Source organism: Erinaceus europaeus, chromosome 20 (genome assembly GCF_950295315.1).
Source record: "Erinaceus europaeus chromosome 20, mEriEur2.1, whole genome shotgun sequence".
NCBI lineage: Eukaryota > Metazoa > Chordata > Mammalia > Eulipotyphla > Erinaceidae > Erinaceus > Erinaceus europaeus.
This window is the reverse complement of record NC_080181.1, coordinates 17,613,658-17,639,292: the sequence shown is the minus strand read 5'-3', so window position 1 is coordinate 17,639,292 and position 25,635 is coordinate 17,613,658. Positions and strand designations below refer to the sequence as shown.

The 25,635-nt window shown below is 51.7% G+C and overlaps 1 long non-coding RNA gene across 1 annotated transcript in view; it reads right to left on the bottom strand.

Annotated features, from left to right (window-relative positions):
• Positions 1 to 632: 632 nt before the first annotated feature.
• Positions 633 to 25,635, bottom strand: part of LOC132534909 (uncharacterized) — a 37,927-nt gene continuing 12,924 nt past the window's right edge. The window contains exons 3-5 of the long non-coding RNA XR_009546667.1: positions 25,243 to 25,291; positions 1,412 to 1,579; positions 633 to 919 (exon numbers count right to left, since the gene is read on the bottom strand). This is a non-coding gene — a long non-coding RNA (uncharacterized LOC132534909). The remainder of the gene's footprint in view (positions 920 to 1,411; positions 1,580 to 25,242; positions 25,292 to 25,635) is intronic.

Below are 25,635 nucleotides of genomic sequence, written 5' to 3'. Positions count from 1 at the left end.
AATTAATCAATTAATTTTTTGGAGGGGGAGAGGGACAGGAGATGGTGACAGTGTTTTTTGATACTCTACAGGGGTCTCCTGGTCATTCTTCAGCCAAGGGTGGGGGGGGGAGGGGTGGCAGTTAGGTAAAGAGAGTTTTCCTTCAGACCTAGGCTAGGAGAGTGGGGCCTCAGAAGTCACTCCATGGGGCCAGGGCTGCAGGCTTCAACCCCTACTGCCCACATCAGCAGTCCCCCCATTTTGTCCCCCATTCCCAATGGTCTCTTCCAAGCCAGGGGCTCCTGGGGTCAGGACACAGCTCATCAGGGAGCAAGGAAAAAGGAGGGAGAAGAGGTGAGGACCCCGGTGCCCCAGGGCAGCCACAGGCCAGGTTCTCCACACCACAGGGACCCAGGGCAGAGTGCTGGGCTGAGGAGGAGTGCACTGGAGTGAGGTCAGAGGGCTGGCCACCGTGCAGCTGTCAGGGCCCATGGGGAGAAATCCGAGAAGCCTGGAAGGCAGCAGCAGGCCCGGCCCAGTGAGGGGAAATGGAATTACTGTAATGCTGAAAGCAGGCACACTGGAGAATTAAAACATTTTGTTTTGGAACCAGATTCTCCTCCACCGGGCTGATTACATTATTTATTGTCTGGCAATGGGAGAGAGGGCCAGGGCGACGGGGGTAGGGGGCAGGTAGCCCGAGCAGAAGTTGTTTTAATTATCCGGTGCATTTGGAGACCGGCCCTGGGCTGAGCCTGCTTCCCAGGAGCTCAGGGCTGAGTGAGGTGGACATGGGATGTCGGGCTTAGCTTAAGGGGCTGTATCCCACCGTAATGATCCTTCAGACATAGCGAGGGGATTCGGGGCCAGTTCCCCAGGCCAATCTGGGACCCCAACAGCTCCGTCTTCTGGCGAGTTCTGTGTGCTTTGGCAGGGCCACCTGGGTTGGGGGGAGAAGATGGTGGTAAGAACACAGGGCGGGGGAGCAGACAGCAGAGAAATGGAAGGTTTCCTACTACCCTTCCAGCCACCCGACGGCTTATTTATTTTTAGGAGTTCAAGTGTGTAGGGGTGACTATTGGTTCAAAGTCAGGGCACCCAGCTACAGCAGCATCAAGTTCCCCAGTTACCTTAAGGCCGTTCCTACAAGAGGAGATGCCCTGTCCACTCAGGTGCCCTCTCTGTGCAGGTGCCTGGGAGGCCCAGGCCACAAGGTGCCCTCACACATTCACTTGGCTCACCTCAAAGTCTGGGCAGGGAGCCAGGAAGGAGAGCTGCTGGTTACAGGCCACGGCATCTGAGCTGAGGAAGTGAGGAAGGAAGCTTAGGAAAATCACCCAAGACAGCCCCCAACATGCCTGGCCAGTGCCCCTTGCTGAGGCGGCCGGTCCTTATTCCTGTGGCCCAGACGTGTACATGCTGCTATTCTCACCTGACACTGTCCCCAGGAAGGAGGGAGGGAGCAGAGAGGGAGGGAGAGAGAGCTGGGCTGTGCCCTCTGCTGCTGTCATCAGGGCTGGTCTTCCCAGGGATACTCCTGGTATTCAGGACCTTTTTGGATCTGCACCTGGGACTTTGAGGTGTTGTCTTTGGTAAGAGGCTTTTAAAAAAAAAAATGGAGATGAAGTCTTAAGTGCCCACTGACCTTTGTTCTCCTTTCTGGGCATTTTGTTTTTAATAGTCACCAGGGTTATCACTGGGGCTTGGTGCCGCACTAGGAATCCAGCCCTCTCAATGGCCATTTTTCTTTCTCTGTTACATTCAATAGGACAGAGAAATTAAGAGGGGAAGGGGAGATAGAGACGGAACAACAAAGACGGAAGACTGCAGACCTGCTTCATCTCCCCCACAGGTAGGGATCGGGTTCAAATCCAGGGCCTTTGTGCACGGTGATATGTGCACTTAGCTGGGTGTACCACTGCCCGGCCTCCTTTATTGTTTGTTTTTAGGAGACTGGGGAGGTCTGGCATAGGGCAAGCCTGTGGGTTGAACCTGGGCCTCCAGCATGCATGGCTTGCCCTCTATCACTGAAGACACCCACTCACAACCTATTCTGCTGCTTGACATGTTCTTCCTGGGCTATGGCTCCTGTGCCCGCCCCCTTCCCAGCGCACCCACACCCCCAGGCTGGTCTTTCAACCATCTCTGGCTCTGAGACATGCTCCTCTCAACTCAGTGGGGCCTGACAAGCACCGACTAATAGAGCGGGGCTCCTTTCTTTCTTCCAAAGTTGGTGTTTTACTCATCCAGCTGACAAAAGGGAATTTAAAATACCGGGGCAAGGAGTGTGGCTGATGGATGGCCTTGGATCCCTTCTGAAGACTAGGTAGATGAGGTTGGGGTGGGGGGTACAGGGCAGCACCTCAAAGAGGCTGGGGTGATGGGGCCTGGGGAAGGGGCCACGGGGTGTCTGGAGCTCTTCCCTCCTATGGGAGGGGCGCTGAGGTTGGGTGGAAGGGAACAGCCCCACTTGGAGGACACTTAGACCCTCAGACTTTCCCTGAACCCTCCCCATCTTGCTGATACCCTTGGTTTTTTTTTTTTTTTTTTAAGTTTTTAAAAAAATTTTATTTGTTATTGGATAGAGACAGAGAGAAATTGAGAGAGAAGGGGGAGACAGAGAGGAAGAGAGACAGAGAGACACCTGCAGACCTGTTTCACCACCTGTGAAGGGACTCCCCTGCAGGTGGGGAGCCGGGGGCTTGAACCGGGATCCTGACTGGTCCTTGCGAATTGTTGGGATCTTCCAGGTGAGGACAGAGTCTCTCTCTTTGTCCTTCCCATGATCCTTAGTGTTTGCTACCCAGTGGGTGCAAAGCAATGCTGTGCTTGATAAGGGAGCAGAGAATGGATGAACAGGTCGGCAGTACTGCCCCACTGCTGTTAAGGCCCCCCAGTGCTGGGCTTGAAGCCCCTGCTGTCTGTGGCTGTCTTTCTGCCACCACAGTGCTCTAGCAAGGAGCAGGATTGGAGAAAAGCCATGAGCTGGCTATGACAACTTCAAAAAAGGCTGTCTCTGCTCCCCTCCCTACTCCGCTGCTCCCTTTCTCTCCTTGTTCCTAGGCTCTAGACAGCATTCTCTCCTGCAAATATCTTGAGCCGCTCCCACCCCCAAAGCCTGGAAAAGTCCAGAGATCTGCTTGCTCTGCACCTTCTCAGAGCAGCTTGCAAAATTGCCAGAGAAAAATCTCCCTGCTCTGGAAATAGATAAATGGAGTTTATGAACCTGCCCGGGAGTCTGAACCTGCCCCCCCCCATTCCTGGTTTTTGTGAGAGAGGCTCCCACCGGAAGGGGGCGTGCTACATGGTCTAGAGGGACCTTTGCTGGAGGATACCCATTGGGGTAACTTTTCTGCCTCCCTGATCTTCCAGACTTTCATTTTATTTATTTTTTCACCCCCAGGTGCCAGCACTATGAATCCACTTCTCTTGATGGCCATCCCCCCCCCATTTTATTTGATAGGACAGAGAGAAATTGAGAGAAGAGGGAGAGACAGACAGACAGAGAGACAGACAACACCTGCAGACCTGCTTCACCACTTGTGAAGAGACCCCCCCCCCCAGCCCCGTGCAGGCAGGGAGCCAGGGGCTCAAACTGGGATCCTTGTGCTGGTCCTTGAGCTTAGTACTACTAAGTGTGCTTAACTGGGTGTACTACCGCCCAGCCCCTCATGCTTTATTATTATTTTTTTAACTGCTACAACACAGGTTTATGATATTGAAAAAAAATTTTCAGGAGTCTCACACATCAAGTACCTGGGAAAGACCACACACACCAGCCATGTTCTAGCACCTTGATACAAGACACTTAATTCTCCTTAATTCCCACCCCCCCTTCTTTGTTCCCTCAGTCAACCATCATGGTTTTCCTGAAGTCTAAGAGTCACATTTGGGAGCTGATTTGATTTTTGTTTGAGCTGTTCAGATTCCACATGCAAGTGGAACCATCCTGTAGCTAGCTGCCTACACATAGCCTCCAGTCCATCCATTTTGTTGAAGGAGTGAGTCCCCTAAGTTCATTCAATTAAGAGTCCCCCATATAGAAAGCTAGGTGATTTTAGCCATTAAGAACAAATCTTTAGAGGACTAGATAATGAAGGAGTTCCCCCCTTTTCCCTATCCAAGGACAGCAGAGAATTTCTGATTAAGAATGTTACCAGGGAGTCGGGCGGTAGCACAGCGGGTTAAGTGCAAATGGCGCGAAGCACAAGGACCGATGTAAGGATCCCGGTTCAAGCCCCCGGGCTCCCCACCTACAGGGGAGTTATTTCACAGGCAGTGAAGCAGGTCTGCAGGTGTCTATCTTTCTCTCTCCCTATCTTCCCCTCCTCTCTGTTTCTCTCTGTCCTATCCAACAACGATGACATCAATAACAACAACAATAATAACTACAACAAGGGCAACAAAAAGGAAAATAAATAATGTTACCAAAGTCTCTCGGGTGGTAGCACAGTGGGTTAAGCACACATAGTGTGAAGCACAAGGACTGGCATAAAGGATCCCAGTTCAAGTCCCCGGCTCCCCACCTTCAGGGGAGTCGCTTCACAGGCGGTGAAGCAGGTCTGCAGGTGTCTATCTTTCTCTCCCCGTCTGTCTTCCCCTCTCTCTATTTCTCTCTGTCCTATCCAACAACAACAACAACAATAGTTACAACAATAAAAAACAATGCCAACAAAAGGGAATAAATAAATATTAAAAAAAGAAGAATGTTACCAAAACCCATCTGTCTTGTAACCTTTGTGCCATGATGGCTTATCACTAACCTGCCCACTTGCTTCCTGGTGCAGGATGGTATTTTCGGAATGTACCCATGTGACCCCCTTGAAATCCCCTACTCCCATTCCCTTTAAAAGATGAGCTCCCAGCGTCTGGGTCTGTCTCCCAAACAACGGGGCCGCTCACTGGCACTCTGGCTGGTGGGGTGGGGGGGAACCCCTCAGGTTTCCTGAGGTCCCAGTTTTCTATGTCTGTTCTGTGTCTGTACGTGTGTAAGTTTGTAATGGCTATGCTATGTGTTTGTGTGAATAAATACTTCAACTTCCCCTATTTCTTGTGTCAACCTCAGTCTGTCTCAGTTTGTAATGGGCACAGTCAGAAGCAAAATACTTAACACTGTCCCCAAGACAGTGTCATCTTCCCCACTGAGCACCCCACAGCATTTTCATCCAGTCCTCTGTAGATGGGCATTGGGGCTACCTTCCCTATTCTATGAGCCCAGGGGTGTGGAGAGCCAATGAGTGGTGCTATGTCCTTTGATGCAAAGCCCCAAGAATGGTGTTGGGTGTTGCTGATTCCCGTCTTGCCCTGTGGCCTCCCAGTGGTGAGCTGTTCTGTCACCATTGTCACCTCCCACTTGGACCCAGGAGGCCAGTCCCCTTGTCCCTTTGCTCACTCACGAAGCCCCCTTGCTCTTCTACCCTCTGTCCTAGCAGGGCTTGAATCCCAAAAGCCTCTTACAAAACTGTCTTCTAAGGGTCCCTTGGCTGTCCTGTTTGTAAAACCATTCACAGGCAGTGGCAGCCTTTCATTTCCTTAATCTCAAATTGCATCAAAAAGGGAGAGATTAGAGGTAAAACCTCAATAAAAGCCTGAACAAAAGCCTGTGCCCACATTTGAGTCTCACACCTACCTCGGCCCGTTTCCCCCTCCCTCTTGTCTGGCGGACTGAGTGTATGAACCTCTGGTCTTTTTCCCCCCTCCCTTAAAAAAAAAAAAACCACTTTGATTAAAACACTATTTAGAAAAGGGCCCACAAGTTTGATGTCACCGTCATACATTAAACATCAAATGTACATTAACTGTGAATTATGGTCATGAAAAGCAAATCCTTTAATGCCCGTTTCCTGTGTCTCACCAAGGAAGCTTAGCATTAAAAGGTCCCTGCCACTCCACTCAACGAGTGGACTTGAATGGCTCTCACTTACTCGCTCCCTGCTGCGTGGGTGCCCCTCTCCCTGCTCCCACAAACACACGGACCTGTGACAAGATTGCTGAAAGTTGAAACTGTGAAGCAGATCTGCTCTGGTGGCCCAAGCGGTTTGTCCCCATTTGGCCCTGAGAGGATGAAGACAACTTCCATGAGCCTCTGTGGTACCTTTAGTCCCCCTTTTAAAAGTTCTAGGGAGCTGAAACTGTTGGTAGGTGACACTTTGGCTGCCCTGGTCATGCTCCTGGTCAGAACCCCCCCAACAACAGGGGTTCTGGCAGTGGAGAAGCAGAGGTGCACAGGACTCAAGTTTCTCGTGCCCCCATTTGAGGGAGGAATGCAGTAAATGCCTCAGTGGCCCTCAGAGTCTGGGTGAGAAAGCCCTGGTGTCCTCCAGACCAGGAGCCCCAACTGTCTGCTCCTGTGAGAAGAATCTTCTCTTGAAAACTGGGGGTGCACTCCCTCAGGGGAGTAGAGACAGGAGCCATGGCTCAAGGCTGTTGCGGGGGCAGTCGAGCCCCAGAGCCTGCTGGGATTGTGTCTCTTGTGTCAGTGGGCCTGGAGAGAAGACCAGGAGCAGGAGCCTGAATGCCTTGCTCACTTCTCCACCCCGACGGAGAATATGCCAGGGTTGGGTGCATGGAGGTTGTGAAGAGAGGATTTCAAAAGGTCTCCCATTGCCTTTCGGTGTTGATGCACTTTTCAAGCTTGCACTAAATGTGCACAAGTTATTTAAATACATCCTTTAATATTTATGCTTTGTTGTTTTAATAAAGACTTCTATTTTAAAATAAAAATGCATAATTAAGTGGAATGGAATATTTTCCTCTTCGGTGTGTTTAATCACGCCTCTGGGAAGCTGGAGCCATTGTTCCCATGATGAAGTCTGGGCCCCACCACCAGCTCTGTAGTCACCTGCACATGGTAGGTCATCAGAGATGATTCGGGGAACAGATAACATGCAAAGGACGGACACGGGTGTTTGTCTGGGGCTAGGAGCATCAGATATCAGCCACACAGCAAGCCTGAGTCTGTAGGAGAGGCTGCTCTTGTGAGGACAGGAAGCACGGTTCTTGTGAGCACTTAGCACAAAGGAGATAGAGCCAGCAGGTGAAAAGGTGGAGAGGGTGGGGGAGACAGCATAAAGGTTATATAAATGAGTTTCCTGCCTGAGGCTTCAAGGTCCCAAGTTCAATCTATAGAACCACCATAAGCTAGAACTCAGTGCTCTGGTCCTTTTATTTAATTAATTGATTGATTGATTGATTGAATTTATTTTTTACCTAGAGAGCCTACTTTTTAAAAATTTTCTTTACCGGGGAATTAAGGGTTTACAGTCAACAGTAAAATAGTCTGTACACGCATAAAATTTCAACATAACAATACAACCTCCACTAGGTCCTCCTCTGTCATGTTCCAGGACCTGAACCCTCCCTGCCCCCACCCTAAAGTCCTTTACTTTGGTGCATTGCACCAACTCCAGTCCCAGTTCTTTAGTGTTTTCCCTTCTGATCTTGTTTTTCAACTTCTGTCTATGGGTGGGATCATCCCACATTCATCCTTCTCTTTCTGACTTATCTCACTTAACATGATTTCCTCAAGCTCCATCCCAAATGGGCTGAAAATGGTGAAATCACCATTTTTTTATTAAATATTTTTTTCTTTTTAAATATTTATTTTATTTATTTATTCCCTTTTGTTGCCCTTGTTGTTTTATTGTTGTAGTTATTATTGTTGTTGTCATCATTGTTGGATAGGACAGAGAGAAACGGAGAGAGGAGGGGAAGACAGAGAGGGGGAGAGAAAGATAGACACCTGCAGACCTGCTTCACCGCCTGTGAAGCGACTCCCCTGCAGGTGGGGAGCCGGGGTTCGAACCGGGATCCTTATGCCGGTCCTTGTGCTTTGTGCCACCTGTGCTTAAAACCCGCTGCGCTACAGCCCGACTCCCGAAATCACCATTTTTAATAGCTGAGTGGTATTCCATTGTGTATTTACCACAACTTACTCAGCTACTCATCTGTTGTTGAACACCTGGGTTGCTCCCAGATTTTGGCTATTACAAATCGTGCTGCTATGAACACAGGTGCACACACATCTTTTGGGATGGATGTTTGGCTCCTTTGGCTCTATAGCCAGGAGAGGAATTGCAGGGTTGTAGTAGTCCTTTTATTTTAATGAAAGGGAGAAGGAAATATTAAAAGTGGATGGACTGCAAAAGTGTTCCCCAAGGAGGACGGCGTTGGGGCAGAGAACCCCAAGCAGAGCATAAAGTGTATGCAGAAGCCTGGTGGCATTTTTTTCCTCTCAAAGACCTTGAGTGACACTAAAGAGGAGAGAGAGGCAGGGGCATCACTCTGGCCCATCCATGAACACAGGAACTCAGGATTCCAAGGCCGGTGCTCTAGCCTTTGGCTCACCTCATGGAAGATGGTAGAAAGATGGCATGTCCACATTGCTGGTTGCTGGGCCTCCAAGAGGAGGAGCCCTGATTGTTGACCAGGAGCTCAGCTAGGAAGAGAAGGGGAAGAGCAATGGGCAAAGCTGGGCTGCCTACAGGTTGGGGGCCTTTCTCAGAACAAGTTGGTGACGGGTTTTAAGTATGTCTGTGGATGATCAACAGTGTCCCATTTTGGCCACCATCACTCTGGCTTTTAGGTTACAAAGCCCCAGTGGAAGAGCTTCAGAGTGGAAGGGAGGGATGGTTTGGGGCAGAAGGTCTTGGGTTCGGTCCTGGTCTTTGCAGCATCCTATTGGAGGTGAGCTCAGATGCATTGCAGGGGTAATAGTTTGCAGGTATCATGCACCCCAGGCATTTGATTTCCCCCTCACCCAGGATTTGTGGCAGATTAACCCATGGGGGAGGGGGGTGTCACTCAGGAGAGGGCAGGGATGTGATTCTGGGCAGGACAGGCAGGCTAGCTTGACTCCACTCCCTGAGGGTTAGGCTGGCTCCCAAGTGGCAATGTCCCAGGAGCCAGGCCAAGGATTGTGGGTGGGTTTGGTATGAACAGAGAGTTTAGTTTATTGGGAAGGAAAGGGATTTGGATAGGACCAGATATACTGGTAGGTTCTGAAAGATGGGGTCCAAGTGGCCACTGACTGTTGATCTGGCACAGGGAGAGGAGGCCTTTCTACACTGACTATTTTTTCTACTAGAGACCTGCTCAACTCTGGTGTTTAGTGGTGCGGGGTGGTGGTGGTGATGAACCTGGGACCTTGGAGCCTCTTAAAAAAAAAAAAAAGTCTCTTTGCGTAACCATTATGCTATCTCCCCCCAAATCCCCACCTAGAGTGGCAATTCTGGAACAGAACAAGAGAGCAAGCTCAGACTGGGCAGAATGTGGCTGGGTTTGTTGAGAGTACAAAGTGCACTCACCCATGGAAGGTTTATCTAGGCCCATGAGCTACGGGGTCAGCCAGCTCCCACATAAGATGTAGAGATCACTCACAAACCCTCAACTGTAGGTGGGGCTGGACCCCTGGGCTAAAGGACTTGGCTTGTTCAGGAAAGGAAGGAGTATAATGGAGTCTGTAGGGGGCAGGTGGCAGCTCCTGCCAGTGGGCAGGGCTGGACATGGCAGGGGCTCACAGTAATAACAAAATGATTTGACCTCTGAATTCATGGCAGACACTTCTCTCCTTTGGGTCTGCTGCTAGCTGACATAGTTTGCCTGCTAATCTCCCTGTGGAGGGAACAAAGAGGCATCTGTATGTGTGCACATGTCCATATGTGCGTGCCTCCTCCTTTCCAGCGTGGGAACAATGGGTGAGAGTCAAAAGAGTCGAGGTCACCTAATCCAGAAGTGAGAAGATGGAGACTTAAGACTCAGCTTAAGCAATCACTCAGTCCAGCTCCTTGGCTGGTAAGGCTCCAGCTCCACTTATGACTATTAATCATAATACTAAGCACTCTTCTAAACATCTTACAGGAATCGGCTAATTTAATCAGCACAAGGACTTCACAGGGTCAACCACCCTGTACTGACAGGGAAGCAAGACACAGGGGAGAGGGTCTGGGCTTGTCCAAAGTCACCTGATGGTTAGTGATCAGACAAAGTTCACACTGGGAGAATCGAGTCTAGACTCCCTGCTTCACGTGGCAATCACCCTCAACATGAGATTACCCCAGGTCCCAAGGGCTGTTTAGTTAAATGGTTTCAGAAATCCTCTCATTTCTGGACTCTAGAATTCAGTGGATTCATCCTCGTCTTTCCTCCTAGGAAATGTGCTGCTTGCCTGAGGAGTAAGTCAGGCTGGTTGATGCTCTGGAAGTAGTTGTGTTGCATCTAAGAAGGAACTTCCTGGGCCAGGTGGTGGTGCACCTCGTTAAGTGCTCACAATGCAGTGTCAAAGGACTCAGGTTCAAGCCCCGAGTTCACCACCTGCAGAGGGAAAGCTTCACGAGTGGTGATGCAAAGCTGCAGGTGTCTCTCTAGTCTCCTCTGTCTCTTCCCCTCCCATCTCAATTTCTGTCTCTATCCATTAAGAAAATATTCAAAAATTAGACAGGACTTCTAATGGATCAGGTCAGCTGAACTGCAAACACTTCTATCCCTGTGGTCTCTATTTTTATTTTTATGTTTTTGTGGTCTCTATTTTGAATAATCTTCCTGGCTAAAAGAGTGGGATGAGAGGGGCCATACTGGAGGGAGGAAGCAGGGCAGCAGATGACTATGGGCGTGAATTCAGGGCTCCTCCCGGCCATGTCTCATATGGTAGGGTCTTGGGTATATGGCGCCCTCCTCTTGTAAATATGTCTTCCAGGGCCCCCAAGAAATTAATTGATAGGTTCCCATGACATCTGAAGCTTAATAGTTCAGGAAATAAAAAGTGGCACCTGCTGCACTCAGGTCTCTAATGACCTTGAATGTCCAGTTGTGCCTCCAAGGTGGATCAAGATACACTTCTGAGAGTTGGTGAGCTCTTTAGAAGTGAGCAAAGAACATGTGAGCTGTTTTAACCAGTAGGCAGTGTGCAGTAGCTGGACTGAGTTACAGCACAGAACAGCATCAGTCTTGATACCTAGGTCAGCCTCTGGGCTCTGAGTGCCCCCCACCCCACACTGGAGGGCAGGGGGCCACTCTACCCTCCTTGACTCCACATCTGGCTGGTCTCTTCCCCAGGTCAGCCCGTTGGGCAGACAGACTCCACACATTGCTCAGCAGATGCATTTCTCCTTTCCACCCCAGCCCTGCATTCCTTGAGCCTTCCCGTTCCTCCAAGCCACAGTAGCCGTGACTCCCAGCCTGACCTTCATCTGAAAGGCAGATGACTCCTGACGGGTCTCGAGCAAACAGGCATGCAGCCGGGACAGACACAGCCTGGGCAAGGAGTTCATTTCTAAGTGCCATTTCTTGGGGGTCACGTCAACTGAACCACAACGACTTCTGACCCTGTGGTGTCTCCATTTTGAATTTGCTTCCTGTCTGGAAGACTGGGATGAGAGGGACCATGAATAAGGCACCTGAGCAGACCCCAACCCCCTTTTTCTTCTAAGATCTATCAGCCTGGAAGATGCTGTAACTAACAAGCTTTCTGGTGGGGTCAGGGCCAAGGGGACCCTAAGTGGAAAATGAGACTTCTGGTCAACCATTCAACTCTTAAGCAGACTGCACACCTCAGAGACTGTGATGGAGGGACCTGAAAGGATACACTCTAGCCAAAGCCCCCATTTCTAGTTTTACTTTTGTTATCTCTTCAAAGACAAAGGGCTGGACAGAACTACATGCATTTCAGGAACCCTAGTACAACCATCACGGGTGATCCCAAGGGAGGGGAAGGACTCATTTGTCCCTGGGCATAAGCAAAATGCAAAACACTCTTCAGAGCTCTTTCCTTTATGGTTTCCTGAGTAACAGTGAGGTTATACTAGGCTCCCTTGAGAACACCCCAAAGATTCCTTCTATCTCCCTTTCCTCTCTGCCATGCCCCACATCCCTGGGGTCAACTTGGGCTCAAGAAACAGACAACTCCAAGAAACAGAGACAATTCCCTCCTTCCTTCCCCCTCTTCTAATTCTTTAAGTAAAGGCTTTTGCATTTTTCCAAAGGAACTATTCTAAAATTGAAAGATGGGTGTGGTCTGGGAAGTGGAGCAGTGGATAAAGCATTGGACTCTCAAACATAAGGTCCTGAGTTCAATCCCCAACAGCACATGTACCAGAGTGATATCTGGTTCTTTCTCTCCTACTACCTTTCTCATTAATAAACAAGATCTTAAAATAAAATTGGGATGGTAAGATGGAAATGAAGACAATGCACAGCTACATACGCATAGGAAACCTTAAAATACCAAGTCTGTGAGCCACAGAACACACTGGTGGCTGGGTGGGGGTGGCTCAGCCCCTTTTGCAGCCTGCCCTGGGAGTCTGTCCCGAGCCTCTCGTGTTTCTAGACTCACATTCCCTTCTCTCCCTGAAATCAAATTCAACTGAGATTTTTTTTTTTTCCCCTTTCCAGGGTTATTGCTGGGGCCCGGTGCCTGCACGACGAATCCACAGCTCCTAGTGACAGTTTTTCTCCCCCCCCCCTTTTTTGTTGTCGTTGCTGCTGTTGTTGGATAAGACAGAGAGGAAGGGAAGACGGGGAGAGAAAGATAGACACCTGCAGACCTGCTTCATTGCTTGTGAAGCGGTCCCCCTGCTGGTGGGGAGCTGGGGGCTGGAACTGGGAGCCTTACACCTTGTGCCATGTGTGCTTAATCCACTGTGCTACTGCCCGATCCCCGTAATTGAATTTTTTTAAAGATTTTCTTTGAGCACATGAATTAGGGAGGCTGGAGCACCATATTCTGGCACAGTTAGTGCCTGGGATCCACCGTATGTATCGCAGGAGGTCCCCTGCCCACTGAGCTGGCTGCCTGGTCACTGGCATGAAGGTCTGGCCAGTCCGTGTGGGACAGTGGACCCCTGACCCCTCTCCAGGCTCCCACCTTGCATGAAGCCAGTGCGAACAGTTTTAACACACTGTCTGTTAAGTCTGTTAAGCATAGGGAAGGGCCTGGGGTGTTTCCTTACCCCACCCCGCAAATGCTGGCAAAACGTCCATGTGGCTGTTAGGCGGAAGCAGAGAAAGTTAGAGCTCATGCTGCCCCCTCCGTGCCTTCCAGCTTTCCCTTTCCTGCAGGCGTCAGGTCCACGACTGACAGGGAAATTGGGTTTTTAGAAATAGCACCTGTCGGAAAACGGTGCCTCCCATACCCACATGCGTCCAGTATACCCCCCCCATCAGCACCAAATGGTCTTAATTAACTCTGGACACTTGTGCACCTCACACTATTTCTGAACGTTACTGAGAGTTGTCAGAACTTGTCTCACTTTCCCCCTTTATTATTAATGTGTAAATACAAAGCCTCAGGAGTGTTACTAAAACACAGAAATCTAGTCCCGGGAGATTAATTTAAGAGCACAGCGGAGGGTGGAGTCGAATCCTGGCGGCTGTAATTGGTGTTGGTTGAAGCCATGGGGCCCAGGCTGAGCAGGGGTGAGGGGGTGGAGGGAAGAGAGACTCTGCTGGTTTTCCAGATGCCCCAGGATAGACGCTGGGCTTCCTCTGGGTAGAGGAAAGAGAATGGCCCCCCTTCCCCTCCAGGGGGACAGTGCCTCCCTGTAGGCCCGTCCGTGTCTGTTAGCCATGCCCATGGGCATTTATCGGGTGTTTCTGATGCTTTCCTCTGAGCTCAGTGTCCTGGGGCAGGCCAGCATGGATGTACACCTACAACAGGCAGAGAACAAAGCCAAGCCAGACCCTTAACCAGTGAGGGAGGGAGAGCAGCAGACCCCAAACACCAAGGGCCTGTGGTCTGTCTGGGCTGGAGGGGTCGGGTAAGTCCTGGGATGTGAGAAGTCACAGAAGGCTGTGAGGTTCAAGAACAGGTGCCCAGGGGCCTTCCAAGGCAGGGCAGTCCAAGCTTGTGGTCATTGGGGTGGGGGTGTCATTTGGGGCAGGCAGTCAGGTGGGGAGGGGGCAGGACACATGGGGGCTTCTCTCTGCATGTATTTGAGAATGCAGCTGTCCACACTGGTTTTGGGGAGCTGGATCCTAAACCAGTGACCCCCAAACTCCTCCTGGGAACTCAGTGCTGAGGAGGCGAGCCCTTTGAATATGTGTGTGTGCGTGTCCTTCCAGAAGGCCACTTCTAGACCAGGATGGGGTGGCAGGCAGAGGCCAAGGTTAGCTGAGGATGGGGGGCTTCCAGGGTGGGGAGGTGGGGAGGTGGGGAGGTGGGGAGCCAGGTGCTCTTTTCTGAGGCTCTTGGTGTAGCCAGAGATGAGTGGGGATCACCCATTTGGAGAGCTGGAGCTTGGCTCTCATCCAACTCTGGGGTGACCCCCCTGGAGGGTGGAGGGTGTGTATGCATAAAGAGAAAAGTGGGGGTAGGGTCCACCCATAGTCCCCCCTCCTCCATGGAAGGTTCCAGAAGAGATGAATGTGGTTTCACTGGGTGTTCACTAGGCTGGGGAGAATCGGGTGGCTGGAGCGAGGCTGCTCCCAGAGCTGGGCCCCACTGGGGATGATCATCCTCATCCTTAAGAGGTCCTGGGGGGCCCACAGGTGGATTCTAAAAGAGGATACCACCCCCACCCTCCTCACCAATGTCAGCAGCCACGGACACCTCCAGTGCCAGACCTGCCCCTACCCACCACCATCTAGGGCCCCCCACAGGCTTGTCATCAGAGAGAGGTGTATAGAGGTGCCCGGAGGTTCAGAGAGGTCCCCAGTGGGGTCAGGGTGGTATAGGGAGGGAGGGCTGGGTGTGGGCACCTGTGCATAGCCCTCTTGTCTTTGCAGAGCCCCAGAACCCCGAGGAGGGATTGCAGGGCTGCTCTCTGGAGCCCCTGCCCTGCCTTGCCAGCTTCTCAAGCCTGCTCCTGGCTCTGCTTTCATTGGAGCCTCCTCCCGGGGCTATGGATTAACCCCGAAAAACTGGGTTTGTTTGCTGAGCTTTCTCCAAAGCTGAAGCTGCCTCCAGAGTCTCCAGCTCCTGCCGCTGCCTGACTGGGGGGATGCGGGAGGTCAGACAGTGCTGCCCTGCCTACCCTGGGTGGGGCAGGTGGGGGGAGGTCCTGCCAGCAGGGGCGTCACTGAGCTCTGATGGTGCAGGACCCAGGATGTGGGGTTGAGCATCTGTCCCACTGGTCACAGCTAAAGAAAGTCCCCCCGCCCATTTTGGCCTTTCAAGTTCTACCTTAGTTCCTTCAACAGCAACCCCACCCCCACCCCCCAGCATCAGACTCACCCGGCCCCTCTCTGGTGGCCCACAGTTCTACCTACCACCAAGCTCCTCACTAAGAACCTGGCCCCCCCTCCCCTTCCCTCTGGATACACCAGCCACACCCTCTCCCCCCAGCTCAGCTCTCTGTTCAGAGGAGGAGGAGGGAGAGGAGGAGGAATAGAAGGGAGCCCCAGGTCCTTCCTTCCTGTTTGCATGACCCATACAAATCCTCCAGCCTCCACCTGGGCAGGGGTCACCCCCTTTCACAGCCCAGGTGGATAATGAAACTTGGGGTGTGAGGTGAATGAAGTGGAATATGCTTCTTGATTCTTCCCAATACTGGTCTAGGTACCGAGGGGAGAAGACCCGAGAAGCTGGATCTGGAACCGGAACAGAGGACCTCAAGGCCAAGGGATGGTGAGAAACTCCCTTGGGCACGATCCCCAGCCGCCCTCCAGGAATTCAAAGCCAGGCTCCGCTCTGGATGGGCTCTTATCCACAGGCCCGCACATGGTCTATGGAGGCGCTATGGTAGCAGACTGTAACACATGGGACATGGCATTGAGTGACACATGTGCTAGATGTAACTGGAGTGTTTAGGGGACCCCTCCCCGCTGTGAGCCAGCACTTTGAGCTGCAGCCTCTGCCTTTGCAGGGAGGGCTCTGAAACTCAGAACCTTAGAACATTTACTCAGGGGAGTCAGGCAGCAGCACAGCGGGTTAAGTGCACGTGGCGCAAAGCGCCAAGGACCGGCAATAAGGATCCTGGTTCAAGCCCCTGGGGCTCCCCACCTGCAGGGGAGTTGCTTCACAAGCAGTGAAGCAAGTCTGCAGGTGTCTGTCTTTCTCTCCCCCATCAGTCTTCCCCTCCTCTCTCCATTTCTCTGTCCTATCCAACAACGACAACAGCAATAACAAAAATAACAAAAATTTACTCAGGGTGTGTGGTCCGGGATAGGGCGCAGTGGATAAAGCACTGAACTTTCAAGTATGAGGGCCCTGATTACAACCCCTGGCAGCACATGTACCAGAGTGATATCTGGTTCTCTGTCTCCCCACCTTAATAAAATCTTCCAAAATAGTTTTACTCAGGGACAAAGACTTTAGAAAGCTCAGACAGGGCTTCTGTACTCAATGCATCTACCCTATTGGGGGAAACAAAGCAAAAACACAGTCTTAAAAGGAAAAACAAAATTCAGGCTGGGGAGACAGCATCATGGTTCTGCAAAAAACTCATATGCCTGAGGCTCTGAGGTCCCAGGTTCAATCCTCTACACCAACCTAATCCATAGGTAAGCAATATTCTGGTCTCTCTCATTCAAATAAAGTTAATCACCAAAAAGATTAAAGGGGAATTCAAGTGGCATGACCCTCTCTCCTAGAACCTCACCCTTCTTCCTCCCTCGTCCTCTGTTCACTCCAGGCCTGGAAAGGGGCAGGAGCGTGTATTTCAGGCAGGGCTCTGTCAGCAAAGCTGCGTCATGTCCTGAAGTCACTGGAAAAAGATGACGCCAGGCCACTGGAGGGGGTGAGGCAGGTGGTGGGCATGACTGCTGGCCCAGTGTCCGTCAGCCTGCCCAGTAGGACAGCGCCCCCATCCAAGCTGCCAGCCGGCCGATCTGGGCGCCAGGCCCAGTGGCTGTTCTGGGCAGGGGAAGAGTTAAATGACCAGCCTCTCCTCCAGCAAAGCCAGAGGCTTCAATAACAGAACCCAACTGCATGGGAGCAGAGAAGCATGTTAGCAGCCGCAGCAGCTTAAAAAGGAACCCACCCACAGCTCCCGCTACAAGTGCTTTTAGCCACACGCTAAATCTTCCTCTAATGGCACCCCCTGTTAAACGAGATATGTCACCCGACCCCGAGGAGGCTGACTTGAAAGGCAAATAGTTGGAAGTGATTCCGCACGTTATTAGTGAGAGCTGTTCTCACATTTCCGGCAGGAATAATGGAGCTGAGGTCGGCAAAGATGACTAATACCTCCCCATTACTGACCCAAGGCTGGGCAGTGAGCGGGCACCCCGGCCACCACCCTCTCCCCCCCTCCTCTCGCCCGCTTGTCCTGGGTACCCGGTGCTGCCCAGCCCTGAGCCAGGCACCTCCCATCTCCACAAGGGTTGGGGGTGGGTGGATGGGGAAGATGCTCCACGACTAGTGACTGGGGCTGCATCCCCATCTTTCAGGAAGGGCAACCTGAATGGGGTGCCCGACACCCCGAGTTGGTCCTGATCCTTAACGTGCTTGGGGATGCTCTCATCTCCTTTCTGAGCCTCTCAGAGGCCTTTGCTGGTGGGCAGGCGAGTCTCTGGGTTTCGTTGTCAAGCCCTCCGCTAGAATCCACTCTCTCGCAGGCTTTTTGCCCTGCTTCTGTAGGCCTGGGGTGTCAGTCAGCCCAGGAGACTGAGGTGGGAATCGCACAAGAACCCACATGTCCTGGGGGCTGGGGGCCCGGAGGCCAAGCACCACCCCACCCCACTCTGGGCTCCCTCAGCAGTCCCTCCGGGAATCGATTCTGCCAAGTGTTCTCCCCCATTTGGCGGTTGTCCCTTGGCCACCCCTCCTCTTCAGCTAGATACTGTTACTTCTGCCCTCTCCCCAAAAGTGGCCTTCCCTCCCCAGGGAGCTGGGCCCCAGTGTTCCTCTATCACAGGGCCATGTTTCCAGGGCTGCACTGGGACCTTGCTTTGACGGCCCGCCTTTTTTCATGTGTCCGAGAACCAGACAGACACACCAGAGATAAAAAAGCTAGAGGGGAGAGACAAAGAATGGGGTTGGCAAAGAGGCAAATGAACTAGGGGAGAGGGTGGCAGAGACCAGGGAGAGACTCAGCAATGCCTGGTTTCCTGACCAGGGAGGAGGAGGAGGAGGAAGAGGGCAGCCCCTTCTAGGTGAAAGCTACAGGCTGAGTCTAGTTATTGGAGTCTGGGCTTTGTCCCTAGGGTCATGGGCCCTTCTAGAATTTTCCTTGTTGCTTGACTCCTGTCTGGCAGTCTGCTCACAGCTGGTCCCTCTTACCCAGGGCTCCAGCCTCCTTGATGCAGGCGTCTGTCTACACTGTGGGGGAAGGAGGGGTGAGTGAGGCAGGCTCGGCCTGGGAAGGAGGATACAGAGACACAGGCGACAGTCCCCCTGCTGACCCCTTTGTCCCCAGCTCCCCAGACTTTGGAAGCCTGTGGCTGCCTCCTGCCATGTCCCCTCCCTTCCCCTGCCCGACTTGGGCCCTGAACTGCTTTGGTTTGCTTCCTCCTATGTGGATTAACTGGCCAGGGAGGCCAGACCGCTGTTCCGAGGGAGGTGGGTGCTTAGACTGCTGGGGGGGGGGGGGAGGTTTCTTTGTAAATAATAAGAAAATCTGCATTCTTGCTTTTCATTCAAAGTGGGAAAACCCAAAAGGATAGAGTAGAGGAGGGGAGAAATGTCACCTGCACCTCTGCTTCCATTTCTCACTCTGTTTTCACCTTTTCCTCACTCCCCACCCCCTTCCCCATGCTGGCATTTGGCGTGTGTGCAGGGGAGAGGAAGGAGTGATTACTTCTGGGGGCGGCGAGGGGGGTGGGGCTGGGTGGGGGGAGCCCTGCTCCAGTCCCACATTAGGCATGCAGGCCCTGAGCGAGTTGCACGCATGGTAAAATATTACCTTAATAACACACTCGTGCAGAGCTATGTGCAAGTGGTAACAGCTGCTTTTGTGATGACCGTGTTATAAATGATCGCAGCCTTGATCATTAATAATGCAACTCAACAATAACAACTTGATTCCAAGAAGGCGTAAAGAGGTTTCCTTTTTTTCCCCTTTCTCTTTCTTCCATTCTCTTTCTTCTTTTCTCTCTTTCTCTCTTCCTTTCCATGTTTCCCCCCTGGCATGCACACTCCCTGATTGGGTGTTGGGAACGCACAATCGACCCCCCCCCTTTTGTTTCAGACCACGGGGCCTCAGGGGCTCCCCCCCTTGCAGTTTCCTCTCCACCTGGTCTTTCTGAGAGTCCACACCCTAAGAGGGTCTTGGGACTGACTTTCCCAGAGTTGATATTGAAGACTGACTAGAGGGCCAGATTACTCTATGTGAAAACACATCCCACCACTCTCTTCTGATGGTCCATGAAGCACCTTCACAGCATGGCACCCAAACCTAGACTACCTCCTGCTCTGCGTTGTTCTCTGACCACCTCCAAATTCTCAGGGTTCCCCCAAACACTCCTCTGTATAGAAGACCATTGCCCCGTGATATAAGCAGTTCCCTCTACAGAACTCATCTACCCTGCAAGATTCCAGTCAAAAATGCCTCCCCTTGGGATGGGGGAGATAGCATAATGGCTATGCAAACAGACTCTCATGCCTGAGGCTTCAAAGTCCCAGGTTCAACACCCCCCCCCCCTCCCCACCACCATAAAACAGAGCTGAGCAGGGCTCTGGTGTTTCTCTGAATCTCTCAAAAAATAAATTTAAAAAAGCCTCTCCTCTCACCTTTTCTCCACCACTCAAGGCAAGGAGTTAAACCACCCCATCCATGCTGCCATCCCCGTCCCCGCTCGACTGTAGACATTTTGCATACGCCTCAAGTCGATCATTAATCATATAACTCATGCCGTAATGCTTTATTTACACACTGGCGTTCTCCCTGGGCTCTGAGCTTATTAAGGGCAAGAAGTATGTGTTAGTACCCTTTTCTATATCTCAGTTCTCCGGCACAGTATTCAGTGACCATGAAATATTCAGTGAGTGCTGAATGAAAAAGAAAAAAAAAAAAAAGGAATCATTCAGTAAGCACCCTTCTGCTCCGTATGAGGGGATGAGATATGGGGGATCCTGAACTGGCAAAGACAACGATCAACATGAATCTGTCCACTGCCCTACCCCGAGGTTCATGGTCCCCAAGCTTGCTCACCTTCATATGGGTCAGGTACCTCCAAGAACTACCCCCTCCCTCTCTCTCTCCAGGAGTAGACTTCACACACTCCACTGAGTGGGGGGGGGCCCTCAGGACACCAGAACTGAGACCTTGGCGAGGCCACTGGTTCAGCCCCTTGCCAGCACCACAGCAGAGGGCTGTCCATTGAAATGGCTCTCAGCTCTCCTGCTTTAATCTCTTTCTGGCCCAGGGCTTTTTTCATCAAGGGGAAGTTCCTTGGTTTCTAGGTGCCAAGGTCACGCCTCCATACAGCCCGGGACCCGGGAGTGCAGTTGGTTACACTCCTAGTTGCCTAGGTTTGCCAAAACAGGGCAACACCGGACCCACCTGTCCATTGTGGAATTGGGGAACATTTTATTTCAGCTGAGCCCTCGTCTAAGTGCCCAGGACCTGCTGCTGGTGGCTTTGGAGGCTGAGAAGTGGGACTCAAGAGATGTAGCATCCCTTCTCCCACTCCCCACACCTGTGCTCCCCCCGCCATACACACACACACACACACACACACACACACACCCAAGGAAGGGTTTTCACCTTGCTGGCCTCCCATCCTCCTAAATTTGGTCAATTATATCCATCGAATATATCCTGGCCCTGCTCAGCTTGATTCTCCAGTGTTTGCAGGTGGCCTTGTGGGATGTAGGCGCTTTCACTGGGCTCCTTGGTCACAGGGCCACCTGCAGGGCATAGGAGGGAGCAGGCTTTCAGGTGATACCAGTAAAGAGGGACCACGGGCCATGCAGCTCCAGGTTCCAAGACAGGGCACCTGACCTGCACCTGTGCTCAGTCCTAGCGGCCTGGCTTCTACTGCCCCATTATTTGGGACCACTGTTTCCAAAAGGGTCTCATGACCTCAGTCATCTGAACAAAAGCAGTCTTGTCCACTCAGGCAAATCTTTGACTCCAGGCTTCAAAAGTCAAGGCGTCTCCCGACCCACAATCCCTCTCAGTACAGCAACTGCCACAGATGACTTGGTGTTCTCCCTCAAACACTTCTCACATCATTCCCACACAGTCCTCCTGCAAGAAGTCTGCCAGGATTGGACACCAAAGCCAGATTCCCTGAGTGTTTGGGAGGATGAAGAGGTGGCACCCTCTGAGCACATTCCTCCAACTTGCCACATTCCATGAGCCCTGTGTCAAGGGATCACTGTGACAAGTCTCGTCACCCAATCTGGTCCCCTATGCCTACACTGAACTTCTCTGTTCCAGACTCTTGGAAACAGAGTTGGCAGTCAGCTGAGGTAAAGAACACCTCATCACAGACCCCTGCAAGCGTCAACCCGGCTTTGACCTAGCACGTTATGATTGGGCCCTCCTCAATCGCTATCGAACAGGCCATGGCCGGTGCGCCGCTATGTTCCATCGCTGGGGAGCCAGAGACGACCCGAACTGCCCCTGTGGCTACAGACAGACTATGACCCACATAGTCAATGACTGCCACCTCTCCAGATTCAAAGGAGGTCTCGAAACTACATCAGGCTCAACCTGACGCTGTTGACTGGCTACGGAAGAAGGGCAAACGCTAGAAGAACTGTGACAAGATGAAGGTCCAGAGGAAATAAGGAAACAGAAGTCAAGTGTCAATAGTAAGTCCCCTCCCTCACCCACACCCAGCCCTGGGGCTCTCTCCCTTGTGCTAGGAACTTTTGATGCCTCCGGGCAGTGGGAGCCAAATGCTGCTAACACATCCACCCACCAGGGTCTAACAGGCAAAGCACCCCCCCATATGACATCTCCCCAGTCCTTCCAGGCACAGCCAACCGTGCGCACCCTGGCCTTCCACCAGCAGCATGAACATGACAGGGCTAGGAAGACTGGACCTCACATTCCCTTTCTCCTTAGTGGGGGACAGTGCGTGGGGGATGGGAGGGTGGGAACAGTGGTGTGAGGGGCATTGCAAGGCCTGACTTCTCTCATCCCAAGAGCTGTCAGGCTGGCCAGAGCAAGCATTCATTCTCAGAAATAATGGACTCCAAAAAAAAAAAAAAGAACAAATTCATTTTCAAATTGGCTTGTCAGTTGCACGTTGCCCGGGACAAGCCGATGGAATAAAATGTATCTTGGGGGAGCCAAAGTGAGTAGCCTGTCTCATCCCCTTGGGGACATCTTGTAAATAGGGACCATTCTGGAGGCCGGAAGCGGGAGAATTCTCCGGCACAGATTGAATTCTGGCTCTGTCTTAATGAACGTCAATATTTATTACCGACGGCATTGTGCTCCTTGGAGTGATGGAGCATCTCGCCATGGCAGCCCTCGCCCGCTGCCTTTCCCAGGTACCAAATGCTCTGTAATTGTTGCTCATAAAGGTGGCAGACAATATTGCCAAGGAATCTCGCTCCCGGCTGTAAATCTTCATCAAAATCAGCAGAGTTTGTTTTCCCTGTGGGCAGAGGCCCTGAGGATAGGGCCCACCTGGATGGTCTGCCTATGGCTGGGAGACACCTGGGCGCCCACAGGTGGGGCGGGGGTCCAGGGCATCAGCCAGCCAGTGTCACAGCTCCCTCCCCAGCCCAGGACTGAGCCAGCCAAGCATTCATCCTGGATGTGGAAGGGCTGCCAAGGTTGTCCTGTCTAACCTTCTCATTCTGCAAATGTTTGTAAGGGTGACTTGATTCCAGTCTGCACTACCCTTGGCACTGGGCCCCATCATCTCCCAGGCATGCAACAGGGAGGCCAGAAAGGACTCCGCCAGCAGGCACCTGCTAATGGCTACCTCCCCCCACCCTCTCCTCCACTCTTGCTAGCTCAGGGAGCGGGGAGGGGGCGTGGGGGGGGGGTTGGGCTTGCCTCTGAGCTATAAGCCTGTGGCCAGCCCTGACTTTTTTTTTTTTTTTTTGCCTCCAGGGTTATTGCTGGGGCTCGGTGCCTGCACTAGGAATCCACTACTCCTGAAGGCCATTTTTTCCCTTTTGTTGCCCTCGTTATTTATCGGTGGTGGTGTTAGTATTATTGTTGTTGGATAGGACAGAGAACTGGAGAGAGGAGGGGAAGACAGGGGGAGAGAAAGGCAGCTGCAGATCTGCTTCACTGCCTGTGAAGCGATGCCCCTACAGGTGGGGAGCTGGGGGCTTCAACTGGGATCATTATGCCGATCCTTGTGCTTTGCGCCACGTGTGCTTAACCCGCTGTGCTACTGCTCGGCCCCCCCAGCCCTGGCTTTTCTAGGGGCAAGCCAGCTGCGAAGTCTACCCTTCAGCCAAAACATGCCCAAGAAGAGAAATCCAGGCCAAAGAAATCTGAACAAGGGAAGGGGGATTCGCTTCAGCTTTCTCCTGTGGAGACGAGTCATTTGCGTCTAGAAGGGTCTTAGCTCTGGTTCTGGGGAGAGGAGCATACTGAGGCTGAGGGCAAAAGGCTGAAAGGCCTGGACCTCTGAGCACCAAGCTGGGTGGAGTCCTGCTTCCTTCCCTTCCTCCCACCAACCGGAGGAGGACAGAGATGGCCCCGGGGCAAGACACAAAATGGGTTCGAGAGAGTGAAGTTACGGGGTTCCCAGACAAGCACATCGCTCTGCAGAGAGCACCAGGCTGCTGTTCTGGGACTCACAATGAGAGCAATGATAACTTTTGACAGTGGACATCTCATCTTGCACAGATGCGTCTTTTATGGAATCTGCCAGCGAGATTAGAGGCATCACAGTGTAATGGGAAGAGGAGTCAATAATTCTGGGGTTATTGATTGGAACCAGACCCATTTTCTTTTTTATTTTATATTCTATCCACTTTCTTTCAACCTGCTTCCCCCCCCCCTCTTTTAAAGCTATCTTCACAAAAGCACCCTCTGGATCAAATACAGTTGATTATTTTTAAAAAAAAATGATAGGAGTGATTTTCCCCTTAAGAGTTGAGGACAAGGTGGGATGAGGCTTCAGGAGGTTAAGAGGGGGAAAAACTTACAGGTAGTGGGGTGAGGGGAGAAGTGGGAAAGAAGGAAAGAAACAGGAGCTGGGAGAGGAGAACCTGTCTAAGGCCAAACACTGATGAAGGCCAGATAAATTCAGACTTCCCTTCCAGCAACTCCCCCCCCCCATAGATAAGGTCAGCCACCTCCCTCCAACAGCTTGAATTTCAGAGCACCTGCACCCCTGAACCTCAATTTTTCAGTCCTCCTTAGTGCCTCTAAGGGACTCTTGTCAGTTGTCTTCCTCTTAGAGAGTCCCTCTCCCTCAAGGTGTTTTGCTTAGAAGGCAACAGAGAAACTGGACTTGTCCTCTGAGAGTGGAGGGTAGCATTTCGAGTTCTTGCTGACCCAGGGCATAGCCATTAGCTTTGAAAAAGAAAGTTTTTTTTTTTATCAAAATAAAAATTTTTTTTTAAAGTTTTGGAAGGAGAAATAGAGCCGGGAGGAAAGCAAGCAGGAAGCAGATTCTGTGCTAAGAACAGGGGGGCTTCTGGTCTATAAAGTTTTCTTAGCCCCGCCCTCTCCCATGTCCCCCATTGGTCACTGCCCCAACTCACTGCTCTCAGGTGTGTTGCCAGCAGCTCCCAGGTGAGCTCACTTGGTGGGTCTTCAGCCGACGCCCTCCACTTTAGGGTCCTGCTGTCCCCTCTGTGTTTGTCCCCATGTGAATACATCCCTTGCCCACCCCAGAATGTCTTTATCTGGAGGGTCCAGCAGGTAACCTGACAGCCTTTTTTTAGTGGTTGGATTTGGATTCCACGGAGTGAGCTCCTAGCAACTTGTGAATGCTTTAAATAAAGTGAGTATGTTTTTGTCTCTATCCTGCTAAGCAGTGTAGGGAGAGAAACCCCATGAGTGCTGCTGGCAAAAGTCTACAGTGGGTGAAGACTGGACCCTCTCTCCTTGTGCATGAGTGTCCAGGGGCTTCTTTAGTCACCTCACCAGGCAGACTGCAAATTTCCGCCTCTTTTTTTCTGAAGAGCCCTGGGGATGTCCCGTTTCTCTTCCTGCTGATGAACTGTCCACATTCCGTTCTCACTGATGGTCAACTACAGACCATGAAATGCCCAAGCTCAGTGGTGAGTTTAGCAGGTGCCTAGTCCAAACCTCTCACTTTCTTTAGACTGAGGGGAAAAAAAAGGTCCTGGAGATATTCCAATGCCCACCCCCCCCCCCCAAGACCAACACTAGTTTGGGTTACAATCAGCGTGTTGTCTTCATTTCCTTCCATTAGCAACACCGGAGTCTAATCTCCTGGCCTCTCACCCCCCCCACCCCACCCCCAATTTGTGCAGCTGAGGTCAGAAGAGCTCACCCTCCTTCACTTCTACTTCCTTCCAGAGACTTCTGAATGCAGCAGGGGTCTGAAGAAAACACAAGGGGACAGAGAGAAAGGCAGCTTTAGTCTCCTCCTTACACGCGGACTCGTCTACTCAGGGCAACACCACTTTTCCACTTTTTTTTTTTTCTTTCTAGGCCAGTGAGTCCCATTCCTTCCAGCAAGGTTTTGTTTTCATCAAACATCTATGTGTCATTTTGTCTTCTGTGGTGACACAAATACACTGCAGGAATTCTGAGTCACATTTCTCCACCTAGAACATAGGGGAGACTTGGGAATGGAAGAGTGAGAGGGCTATTTATTATTTTTTCCCCCTCACTCTGAGGCTTTAGGTGATAAGAAAACATGCCTGTCTACCCCCCCCCCACA